At 45.7% G+C, this 13215-nt stretch overlaps 1 protein-coding gene across 1 annotated transcript in view; it reads right to left on the bottom strand.

The window, feature by feature from the left end:
- The window catches only part of CMKLR1 (chemerin chemokine-like receptor 1), a 31079-nt gene extending 18366 nt beyond the window's left edge, over positions 1-12713 (bottom strand). The window contains exons 1-2 of the mRNA XM_033159296.1: positions 12259-12713; positions 7828-7998 (exon numbers count right to left, since the gene is read on the bottom strand). The gene's annotated coding sequence lies outside the window, so the exon portion shown is untranslated. The remainder of the gene's footprint in view (positions 1-7827; positions 7999-12258) is intronic.
- Positions 12714-13215: the final 502 nt, after the last annotated feature.

A 13215-nucleotide genomic window follows, 5' to 3' on the forward strand; every position in this document is an offset into this window, starting at 1 on the left:
GTTCACTTTTCGGGGTGCGAACGACACCTCGGAACGGATCATGTTCACAACCAGAGGTACCACTGTAATGAGTGCCACTCTCTGGTTTCCATCTCACTGTGTTACTGAAACAATCCCCAGATTTCTGTGCTGTGTAGGGACTGCCTATTAGCATCAGCCTGGCATCAACAATGGCTGATGATGCCCAGAGCCAGAGTGAGGGCAGCCCCCAAAACCAGTTTAAGACTGATGCTCTTCTGTTCCATCATCTTAACTCTCCCACGGCAACTGCTAGTCATTGGCTTCCTGAATACTGTGTTCCTAATATGCCCGTTATTCTGACCAGCCAGGTGTTCCATACAGAAAGCCTGTCATCCCGTAGGATGTTTGACGTTGCTACATAGAGAGTTGAGGATCAGACTCTTTCAGGCTGAAGCCGTTCATTTTTAATGAACGTACCAACTGAGACCATTGCCCTATTTAGGCCAGTATTACCTGCACTGACTGGCAGCGGGTCTCAGGCACAGAGGGGCCTTTCCCATGACCTGCTTCTGGGTCCTCTTTAATGGCAGATGCCAGGATTTGAAACTGGAGCCTTCAGCACATAAAACAGGTTGTCATGGCCCCAGACCAGGACTCTGGAGGCAGAGGTATCCAGCAATTCCTCTTCGGAGGAGGAGGAGATGGGTCTACTTCCTAATTTGCCACATATAGGTCTGGGGGCACCAGAAGCCCGCTCCCTTCCCTTCAGCCCCAATGAGACACCTCTGCTGCCAGACTCTTGGGGGACCAAGAGAGTCCCGAGAAGAGATTTCCATAGCTGAAAGCACCATTACCATGACCTCAAGGGAACCAGTGGCTGTGAAAGAAAGCACCAGTTCTTTAACTTGCCAGGGTAATTTTTTTTAAGAGGTGAAGACTCCATAATGAGCCCTGCTATAAAACCCAGATCTTGCTGAGACAACTTGTATGCCTGACCTCAACTGCTGGAGAGCTATCCATGGTGCTGAATGCCCAAGAAGCTGACCCCTGCCTTGCCAGCCAGGGGCCACAGACTCCCCCTTCCTTGGCCCATCACCCCTTTGCAGTGGTGGGCATCCTTGTAGACCAATGCACAGCTGCTTTGCCCCCCAGCTATGGTCCTACCCCACTTGAAAGTGGTTTGAGAGGAGGCATCGCATCCTATAGGATTGAGGTATACTCTTATATGGTTGTGGGTCAGGCTGTATGATGCCTTGGTCCTTTCCAAGCCAATCCAGAAATGCTTAGAATCCAGTAGAAGAGGCTGCCAAGCCAGTCATACCAGTTCCTTTGTTAAGGTAATGGCTTTGGCTGGCCAGTTAAGTCCTGCCATTTACTATATCCAAAGAGGCTGCTCTGTTGCCATAGAGACAAATGGGTGGGCCTTTCCCCGCCTCACCTAGCTGGATGCCACGTCATCCTAGGAAAAAAAAAAGCCAGAAAGGAGTTCTGTATGTGTGAGAGAGTTTTGGCTGATTCTGGATGCTCGGGAGACAGAGGCATGTCTTGCTGTGTGCTAGACCCAAAGCTATGGCTTGAGGCTCCCCTGGAAAATTAATGGGGAGGTAAGAGCTGGAGGAGACTCTTGAGAGTCCCATGGACTGCAAGAAGATCAAACCTATCCATTCTTAAAGAAATCAGCCCTGAGTGCTCACTAGAAGGACAGATGCTGAAGTTGAGGCTCCAGTACTTTGGCCACCTCATGAGAAGAGAAGACTCCCTGGAAAAGACCCTGATGTTGGGAAAGATGGAGGGCGCAAGGAGAAGGGGACGACAGAGGATGAGATGGTTGGACAGTGTTCTCGAAGCTACTAACATGAGTTTGGCCAAACTGCGAGAGGCAGTGAAGGATAGGCGTGCCTGGCGTGCTCTGGTCCATGGGGTCACGAAGAGTCGGACACGACTGAACAACAACAACAAGAGCTCTTGCTGTGTTAATGCTGTACTCTTATGTTCAGGTTGTATATATGTGCAAATAAAATAATTAACAAGAACAAGCTTGTTTTCTCCTTCTCTAGAGGGTAGGACTCGAACCAATGGCTTCAAGTTGCAAGAAAGGAGATTCCGACTAAACATCAGGAATAACTTTCTGACAGTAAAAGCTGTTCAACAGTAGAACAGTCTCCCTTGGGAGGTTGCAGACTCCTTTTTCGGAGGTTTTTAAGCAGAGGTTGGATGGCCACCTGCATTGGTTGCTTTAGCTGAGATTCCTGCGTCGCAGGCAGTTGAACTAAATGAGTCCAACTCTACAGTTCCATGGTTCTATGTTTCGATGATGTGACTTTTGCTGTCATTGCGATATTCAGCTTATTTTTCAGCTGCTGTTTGGTTAACAGTGTTTTACAGATTGCAGCTGCTTTATCAATGACTTGCTAATTATTTCACATGATTTGTGCTGCATTTCTGATGTTCTGTTGATGTTGTTTGTTGTTTGTAAGCCACCTTGAGATTCATTTGAATGAAAAGCAGCAGAGAAAGGCAATAAAATAGTACCAATCAAACCAGTGGTCTTCATTCCAAAGACACTAATCTCTGGGAAAGCACAGGGAAACCCCGGAGTCTCGCGTCATTTGGCGACTGGGTGCACATGAAAATACATTTCTTTCACTGTCTCCTTCCATCGAAGTGGTTCGCAGGCTTCAGATATACCAGGTACGTCCAACAGGTAGATTGTGATCACTGGACGTCTGTGGTAGATCACTGGTAGATCACTGGCTCCCCCCAAAGAAGCTCAAAAACTTTGGCTCCCCTAAAAAATGCTCAACGTTTTAGCCCTTCACCCTCCCCCCAAAAAACAGGGCTTTCCTCCCACCTCAGAAAAGCTCAACAACTCTGACCTGAACCCCACAAAAGGGGGTAGATCACTGCCAGTTTTTAACTCTGTGAGTAGATCGCAGTCTTTTCGGAGTTGGCCACCCCTGAGATATACTATAAAAACCAGGCAGACCTGTTTATCAGAGTATCAAAAGCAGGAAGAATATTCACACCCCAAACGGCAATCCCTCTTTCAAAACGTCTCCAGCTCTCTTGACAAAGTGGGCTTACTCTGTTGCGTAAGCCTTGACCCCCCCCCCCCACAAAAGCCTTTAAAAATGCACAGCTGGTTGAATACTCTTCCAACTCTTTCTTCCTCCATGTGTATCTAAATCCTCCAGAGTCACAGGGCTGAAATGTGAGCACAACATGTTGGTGTTAAATGAGGAAACTCTCGTTTCCTCAATACCAGAGCCCTGATGAAAACTCTCCCTGAGAAATCTGCAAGAGGGAACTATGAACAGATGTCCTTTTGACAACGCAAACAAGGAGAGAATTGAAATCGTTGGTCGCAGCCAATCTTCCACAAATCTCGACACTTCCTTCATTTTTTCTCCCTCCATTTGTTTCGCTGTCCTGGTCCAACCATTGCAAATACATTGTTTTCACTTCTGCAAAAGAAAATCCCCGCAAGCTCCCCCCCCCCCCACTTCGTTCTTTCTTTCTCAACCTTTCCATCCCTTCACACTGAAATGTGAGGAGTCTTTTGTATTGCACAAAAGAGGGAAAAAAACTCCTGGCCTTAAAGCAATTGGACTTTCACCAGGAAATAGCAGGGGGGTTTCAGTAAGTCACGCCAGACCTCGCCTCAGTTTCCCTGTCTTTAGAGGGGGACTTTAAAGGAAATATTTCAGAATAAATCCTGATAAAAAGAAAGAGATGTTGTGGGCAGGTGGTTAACCTGTCTGGGAATTAGGTAAACGGCCTGTTCCATATTGAGTCACACTCTCCTCGAAGGAGCAAATTTGTAGTCTGGGGCTCCTCATCGATCCAGCATGGAGTGTTATTTTTCAGCTGGTACACCAGCTAAGGCCATTCCTGGACTGAGACGGCCTTGCCATAGCCTAGTAACCTTCTAACTAGACTACTGTAATCCAATTTACATGGGGCTGCCCTTGAAGACAGTATAGCTAATCAGCATTGCAAGATCTACTATGCTGGAAGACAGAGGAGAAATGTGACCTTGTTAATTATCCTTGACCTCTCAGCAGCTTTCGATACCATCAGCCATGAGATCCTTCTGGTGTGGCTGTCCGAGTTAGGGGTGCAGGGCCGGATTTAGGTTTGATGAGGCCCTAAGCTACTGAAGGTAATGGGGCCCTTTATATGTCCAGCTGTCCTTTGTCAACAACAAATTGTCGCTGTTTTTTGTGTTGAATATATGCTATATGGTAATTTATGGACCTAATAGGTATCTAAAGCCATTTGCACATATTGCCGTGCAACCAGTCCATGCAGAATGTAGGCACCCTATATATAGAAATGAGCAAATCAGTGATATTTTAGGGAGCAGGCTAGCAGGCAGGGCCCCGTTACTTACATCATAGGAGCCTACACAACACAAAACACTGTTGCTGCATGTAGGTTTTATTTTATTTGTTTTTTAACTTATATTTTGAAAATGTACATCCAGGTTTGTTTTTTCTTTAAACTTTTTTTTGGGGGGGGCCCAAGAAGGTAGGGCCCTAAGCTATAGCTTGTTTAGCTTATACGTAAATCCGGCACTGTAGGGGTGGGTGGCACCGCACTGCTTTGCAGCGGTTCTGGTCCTACTTCGGTGGTTGTTTCCAGGGGGTGATGCTTGGGGGTGTTCTTCGACCCCATGGAGACTTCAGGGTTTGATTTTATTCCCTGTCATTATCCCTAACCCTAACATCTACATGAAACAACTGAATGGGGTTATCCAAAGTTTTGGAGTTATGTTGTCAGCAATATGCTGATGACCCACAGCGGGGCGGGGGGGGGGAGGCCTTGGGGAAGCCCCACTTACCATCCATACAAGTGGCTTCTCAATGGCCAGGAACTTCTGATACAAAGTTCTCAAAGACTTCTCAACAATAGAAAGAAAATCCAGATAAATTGGGGCAGCGGCAGCAGGAGTAGCAGCAGACCAGAAACTAAGGGACAGTAAACAAAACTTTTTTGAAGAAGAAGAAGAAGAAGAAAGCGAATCTGTACATAACTTTAGTGAGTTTTAAGAAATAGTCCTCCCTTGCGACACTAGGGATGGAGCAGAAATCTGATCAGAACTTTGCATCCTAGCACAAAGTGACATAATTCACACTTCCCAAACCAACACAAAGCCATACACTTCTCCAAATTTTGCAATGCAGTTCTCAAAACAAAAGAAAACAAAAAGTGTACAAAATTTAAATCAGTTCCCTCACACCTCTTTCTTTCCACCAACTTCCCGTTTTTCATATGCACGTCTTTCGTATTGCCTTATATTAACATAATTTCTAACATTCACGTCTCAATTTATTTTCAGTTTTTCATTACACACACACCCCAGCCGCCTCCAAAAAAAGCATTGAGACAATATGGAAGCATTTATCTGAGCTTCTTAAAAAAAAAAAAGAAGAAGGATCACATTAAGAAAAAATTGCTTGCAATATTAAGCAAATTGCATAAAAATATTAGTAGAAATGTGCATGAATATCCGTAAACATTTTTGTGCAGACTTTTGACATGAACTAAACTTAATATGGGACAAATGAGACATTGAGAGATACCAAAACCGACATCATTTTCATCCACACTACTTTTGAATCAAAATATCTAAATGGGCAAACATTCAGTTCAAACTCATGAAGTACAAGCTTTTGATATTTGAAGGAACTTTTCGTGAGGGGAAACGGTTGAGTGAGAGAGATGAAGAACTAATTTGGGAGTGCAAAGCATTATTTAAAGGGGTAAGCTGCAGCTGTGGCGATTTTGGATCACAAGCCATCTGACTTGAGCGAAGGGATTGGGGTTACATCAGGGGTCAGCAAACTTATTCAGCAGGGGGCCGGTCCACTGTCCCTCAGACCTGGGGGGGGGGGAGGGCGGACTATATTTTGAAGAGGGGGGAATGAATGAATTCCTATGCCCCACAAATAACCCAGAGATACATTTTAAATAAAAGCACACATTCTACTCATGTAAAAACACCAGGCAGGCCCCACAAATAACCCAAAGAAGCATTTTAAAGAAAAGGACACATTCTACTCATGTAAAAACACACTGATTCCTGGACCGTCCGCAGGCCGGATTGAGAAGGCGATTGGGCTGGATCCGGCCCCCGGGCCTTAGTTTGCCTACCCATAGGTTACATGTTCCCGTTCCCCACCACTCCAGCAAAAAGAGAAAAAGAAAACCACTCTTTTTCTCAGCCAAAGTGCTGAGAAAAAACTTCAATCAGGAATATAAAAAAGAAATATTTTCAAATATCTAAAGGGCTGTCACATGGAAGATGAAACAAGCTTGTTTTTTGTGCTACTCCAGAGGGGAGGACCTGAACCGATAGATTCAAATGACAAGAAAGGAGATTACGGTGAAACATAGGGAAGAACTTTCTCAGGGTAAAACTATTGGGCAGTGGAATGGACTCCTTTGGAAGGTGGCGATCTCTTCTTCCTTGGAGGTTTTTAAACAGAGGTCGGGGGGGGGGGTTATTCTGTGTTTCCTGCTCTACATGACGCTTCCAACTCAACAATTCTATGATTTTATGAAATTTGACAGTTGAGAGTCCTTGGATGCATCCATCAGTCAATGCCAAAGGGACCAATAATGAGAGGGTTGGGTCTAGAAGTGATAGCATTGCCTACTAAGTGATCATGGCCACTGGTCCCATCACCTCCTGGCAAATAGAAGGGGACGAAATGGAGGCAGTGAGAGATTTCACTTTCTTGGGTTCCATGATCACTGCAGATGGTGACAGCAGTCACGAAATAAAAAGACGCCTGCTTCTTGGGAGGAAAGTGATGACAAACCTAGACAGCATCTTAAAAAGCAGAGACATCACCTTGCCGACAAAGGTCCGTATAGTTAAAGCTATGGTTTTCCCAGTAGTAATGTACGGAAGTGAGAGCTGGACCATAAAGAAGGCTGATCGCCGAAGAATTGATGCTTTTGAATTATGGTGTTGGAGGAGACTCTTGAGAGTCCCATGGACTGCAAGAAGATCAAACCTATCCATTCGTAAGGAAATCAGCCCTGAGTGCTCACTGGAAGGACAGATCCTGAAGCTGAGGCTCCAATACTTTGGCCACCTCATGAGAAGAGAAGACTCCCTGGAAAAGACCCTGATGTTGGGAAAGATGGAGGGCACAAGGAGAAGGGGACGACAGAGGACGAGATGGTTGGACAGTGTTCTCGAAGCTACCAACATGAGCCTGACCAAACTGCGGGAGGCAGTGGAAGACAAGAGTGCCTGGCGAGCTCTGGTCCATGGGGTCACAAAGAGTCGGACACAACTAAACAACTAAACAACAACAACAACAACTAAGTGATAGCATTGCCTACTAAGATGCTTTGCACACTGGGCTATGACCTTTGGTCCATGTGCCCTAGCATCGTCTTCTGCGGGTCAAAAGAGTTCTTCAACACGTCCAGGAAATGGACTTTCCTAGCGCTGCTTTCTGAGATTTCTGCTATAAATGCCAAAGGATTGAACCCGTATACAAGGCATGTGTCTTGCCCCAAGCTATTCTCTCTTCTGATAGTGGCAGCCGTGGCTTTAGATTTGAAGGGTGCGGGGACTCACTGAGTGGGTGGCTCGTGGGCTGGTTCAATGGCTTCCGTGGGCCGCAGGTTAGGGACCCCTGCTCTATAGCCACCACTAAATAAAGTGCATTGTCTGTCTGTCTGTCTGTCTGCCAGAAGAGACTCTGATACCAACCCATCACTTGGATACCAACCCATCACTACCCCAATTTCTAGCTCCTTTGAAGCCACCAGGATCAGGATCAGTCCAGCCCATCATCACATGGATCCTAGAATAGATGGAGGTGAGATGGAAAATCAGCTTACCTACAGTGAGGAAATGCCAGACTCCTGGGTCCACGCCTTCAGAGGAATTGATCCTGGACTGTATCAACAGCTGCTCAGAGTTGGCCAGCTGTGTTTGAATGAAACCAGCATTTCTTACGAGGACTGCTGAAGTGGACGTGTGTTGTCTGGTGCCAAGAAATCAAGGTGTCCCTTTATTTAAGAGAGAGAGAAAAGCAGAGAGGGACTTTTGGATAAAGCTGCAGAGGTTCCAGTCAAAAGCACCCTCCGCTAGTACTGGCACCTCAGTGAGGAAGTGGCTTTATTATTCTAAGAAATTGTGGTGAAGTCTTCCTTCTTTCCACAGCTGTCATGCGAAGTCAGCAGCACCAGCCATCGCTTCTCCAATGAGGCTATGGTCAGCATCTTTGCTGCCAGGGGCAAGTTCTGGCCTCGTTGGACAGCAAGCAGGCTTCTTTGGTTCACCAACCAGTTGCCCACACCAGAACACAGCCAATGTTTACACTGGGTGAGGGATTTAGGGCATAATATTCAACTTTCAGATTGGGAAAGGTTATGGGAAATTGTTTTGAAATTCTCGGCATGTTGTACACTGAAAGAAAATTGTATGAAAATGATGTACCGGTGGTATTTGACTCCTAGTAAGTTAGTGGGACGCGGGTGGCGCTGTGGGTTAAACCACAGAGCCTAGAGCTTGCTGATCAGAAGGTCGGCAGTTTGAATCCCCGTGACGGGGTGAGCTCCCGTTGTTCAGTCTCTGCTCCTGCCAACCTAGCTGTTCGAAAGCATGTCAAAGTGCAAGTAGATAAATAGGTACTGCTCCGGCGGAAAGGTAAAGGGCGTTTCCGTGCGCTGCTCTGGTTCGCCAGAAGCGGCTGTCATGCTGACCACATGACCCGGAAGCTGTACGCTGGCTCCCTCAGCCAATAAAGCGAGATGAGCGCCACAACCCCAGAGTCGTCCACGACTGGACCTAATGGTCAGGGGTTCCTTTACCTTTACATTAGCAAAAAATATATGACAAGTACAAATACCTGCTGGAAATGTAAAGAAAAAGAAGGTACCTTTTATCATATGTGGTGAACGTGTAAGGTAATGAAAGCATTCTGGGAAATGATATATAATGAATTGAAAAAAATGTTTTGTATAAAAAAAACCTTTAAAAAACTCCAGAAGCTTTATTACAGTGGTACCTTGGTTCTCAAATGCCTTGGTTCTCAAACGCCTTAGTACTCAAATGCCGAAAACCCAGAAGCGTGTGTTCCGGTTTTTGAACGTTTTTCGGAAGCCAAATGTCCATTGTGGCTATCGGCTATTGTTTCTGGGGCGCCTGCACCAATCAGAAGCTGTGCCTTGGTTTTCAAACATTTCGGAAGTCAAATGGACTTCCAGAAAGGATTAAGTCTGGCGCTTTTGTTTTTGCTATTTATTTTGCATTTTTGTTCTTGAGGCTTTTTTGGTTAATTTGTTTTTGTGACTGTGTGGAATGCAGTTCAGCTACTGATTGATTGATTGATTGATTGATTGATTGATTGTGTGACTGCGGAAGTGGATAAAAGCCCCCCCATCCAAACAATGACTATCATCATTTTTTTTAATTCCCTCTACAGGGCTGCCTTCAGATGTCTTCTAAAGGTTGTATAGTTACTTATCTCCTTGGCTCGGGGGTCTCATAACTCCATACCCTCCAACATTTCTCCAGTGAAAATAGGGGTGCCTTATGGAAAGGTGAGACATTTCGGGATCAAATCAGAAACCGGGATGGCTTCTGTAAATCTGGGACTGCCCCTGGAAGACAGCAACACTTGAAAGGTCTGCAATAGTATGTGTATTAGGAGGGATTCACACTAAAATGCTGGTGAGATTTCCTGAGGACTTTAAGAAGAAGGGGGCAGGGAGGACGATTCACAACCTGATGTGGAGAGCTGAACTTAAGGCTGGGGAAATGAGAAGCTGCAGCTGGCAGAGTCACCCCTCCCTATACAGCAGCCTGAGGCTCTGGAGATTGGCTGCTAGTCTGAGTAAATCATGGGCTGCATAGGAAACAGTCTGGCTGCATAGAAGGCAGGCTTCCTGTGTTCTCTCTGCGGCAAGGCTGACTCTCGTGCCAGCATTTGAGAAACCCACCAGATGCACAACCAATGCTTTCCGCTTTCTCCAACAAATGACGACTACAGGATGCTAGAACCCTCCAGGAATAGAAACGTTTACTTTTTCTTTTTTGCTGCAGAATGCCGTGAGTCATGCATGAGGATGGATTTGGGGCAGTTAATGCCTGAAATCCTGGAGAGACATTGCAAGGCAGCAGAAAATACGGGGCAAGGTGGACCAGTTGTTTCAGTATAACACCGCTCCCTATGTTCTTAAAGGCAATGAATGTTCATTCCAGCATCTTGATATCTGCCTCTGCCCCATCCTTTTAGCCAGAGATGCTGGAACTGAGCTGGGAATCTTTCTGCATGGAGAGGTAGGGAAACTTTTTTCTGAGCCAAGGGCCACATTTCCCATTTGCCAAGTGTCGGGGGGGGAGGGGGGCTGTTTCAGCAGAGGGCGTGACCAAACCAAAGATGGGCATGGCCACACCTATAAATCGCACACAGGACACACAAGAAATAAAAACGCCCCCGTGATTTCTGCATTGCAGGGGGTTGGACTAGATGAGCCCTGGGTTCCCTTCCAACTCTACAATTCTATGGTTCTGTGAAACACAGGTACGCATGATCACCATGCATGGCTACGCACACTAACAGAATATTTAAAACAGAATAAAACAGGCATAGGCAAACTCGGCCCTCCAGATGTTTTGGGACTTCAATTCCCATCATCCCTGGCCACTGGTCCTGTTAGCTAGGGATCATGGGAGTTGTAGTTCCAAAACATCTGGAGGGCAGAGTTTCCCTATGCCTGGAATAAAAGATCAAACATTAAACACTTCCCTAAACAGGGCTGCCTTCAGATGTCTTCTAAAAGTCAGATAGTTGTTTATTTCTTTGACATCTGATGGGAGGGCGTTCCACAGGGCAGTTGCCACTACCGAGAAGGCCCTCTGCATGGTTCCCTGTGGAGACGCTCCTTCAGGTATACTGGGCCGAGATTCATTCAATAATAAATGCAAACATCAGAAAAGCCCTGCTGGATCACCCCAAGTCTATATCTAGTCCCATAATGGCTGTTCAAGTGACCAATGGAAGCCCCAAAGTAAGGCTTGAAGTCAGCTGACATTGAGGCTTCTTTATTTAAAGGTAAGTTTCTAGTCCTTAAGGTGGGGAAAGTATACTTAGAAGTGTGTCAACAATTCCTTTGGGCATCTCAGGAGAAGCCCATGAGTGACTGCATAGGATTCCCAGTGATTTTGGGTCAGGGGTGGAGCTAGTAGCACTTTGTTCCCGTCTAACAAGTTAAAGAAGGTAAATGAATAATATATATATATATATATTAAAATAAATGGCGGAGGGGTGGACTAAATGACCCTACTGGTGCTCCCAGTTCTGTGATTCTCTGTTGTGAAAGCAGCTCTGAAGCAAGGCAATCTGCACCCTGGTGGGAACCGCCTTCGCAACACCTGCTTGTCTCAGCTTTCAGCAGGGAAATGGTTTTCGTATTACACAGCGCAGCGAAGACACTGCGTCTCTGCGATTGCACACACCCCTTCCAGAGGTTTTATTGCCGATTAAACTATTTCACAACCACACGGAGCTTCAGAACGGGAGAAAATGTGCTTGCTTGGCGTTTGAAGTTCAGCTCTGCAAAAAGCGGGGGCAGAAAAGGAGAACAGAATCCAAGGCAGAACAGATGTCAGAATGCCGAAGCGTCATCTACGTTGCGGGGGGCGAGGGGGGGGGGAATGACGACAACTAGCAAAACAGCATAATACCAAGAGGACTTCCCCAGATTTTCCTCTGCAAAGCCAGGTGGTAAACATTTTTCCCGGCCGCGTTTTATTTTCAACGTCTACACCTGGCTTCCAGTGAATTTTTAATAGCTGGCCACATTTGATGCTATCAGCTAACTTACTTGAAATGGCGTTGAATCAAATATTCTGGGCTAACTTCATTTGCACAACCGATCAGGAGACAACCCTTTTTAAATACCAGAATTCAATTCTGAAACCTCTCTCTCTCTATATATATATTATACATACATATATATATACATATACATACATACATACATATACATATACATATACATATACATATATATATATATATATATATATATATATATATATATATATCAGTGGGAGAATCAAAATTCAAGACCGAGATGGCCTCGTTTCAAACATCCATTCTTTTTCTTTCCATCTGAGCAAAACTGGCATTGCCGAACTCACAGAACAAATAAGGGCTTCCAGAGCGCTCTCTTTCCAACCAGCCCCTCAAGTTCTGCAAGTTTTAGCTGACTCTAAACACAGAGTTTGCTAGATGAAAGCAAAACAGGAGGAGGAAATACCTTTGGGATTAGTTGAATTTTCCGCCGCTTCTGCCTCGTAGCTCACACTTTTCTTCCCCACGAGAAAGAGAAGCTGCACCGATCTCTCCAAACCGTTGCATCAAGGCAGGGAGGAACATTTCCAAGTTCTTTCCAAGGAGCTGGTAACAGAAAAAAAGTCCTTCAGCAGAGGCGATGTCCTTTGCACATGGCCAGAAAACGTTTGGGGCTGCTCCCAGGGAACACAGATCCTCTAAACTGAAGTCATGAAGGCGCAACGTGCTCATTTCATCTCCCTTTTAAAGAACAGAGGAAGAGAAAAAGACGAAAGGAAACAAACAAGCCCCACCAGAATATCAGGATGAGAAATTTGGCAGGGATTCCTTCCCTTAAATCAGCAGCTGGAAGGAGAGGGTGTAACCCACTGACCTAGGAAAGCTGGCTAACATCCTGCTGGCGAGCAATAGGCTCATAAGTGCTGGTAGTGGGAAGAACCCATTGCCAGACTTCTCTCTCTTTTTTTAGCACACCGGGATTCTTGCTCCGGGCACCGTTCAGAAAAATCAAAGGAACTGAGGTCTTTGGAAAAGAGGCTGGCCTGTTTTATCTGATGAAGGTTCAACAGGCAGGTGGGGACAGCATTGGAGGGAGGGAGCGGCTATTCAGGTTAAAGGGGTCTCCGTACAAGAGTTAGAACATAAAAACATAAGATGTGTCTGCTGGATCAGGCCAAATGCCCACCTGGTCTGGCATCCTGTCCTCACAGGGACCAGCAAGATACCTCAATGGACACAAAAGTGGTTGAGTTTGTTTGTTTTTGCAAAATCCCAGCTATGTCCAGACGTGCAACAACCCTACTTCTCTCCTCTTGAAGCTTCCAACAATTGGTATTAAGAAGCATTACTCATATCCTCCAACATTTCCACAATAAAAATGTTGTTGTTTAGTCATGTCCGACTCTTCGTGACCCCATGGACC

This window comes from Lacerta agilis, chromosome 8 (assembly GCF_009819535.1).
Source record: "Lacerta agilis isolate rLacAgi1 chromosome 8, rLacAgi1.pri, whole genome shotgun sequence".
Taxonomy (NCBI): domain Eukaryota; kingdom Metazoa; phylum Chordata; class Lepidosauria; order Squamata; family Lacertidae; genus Lacerta; species Lacerta agilis.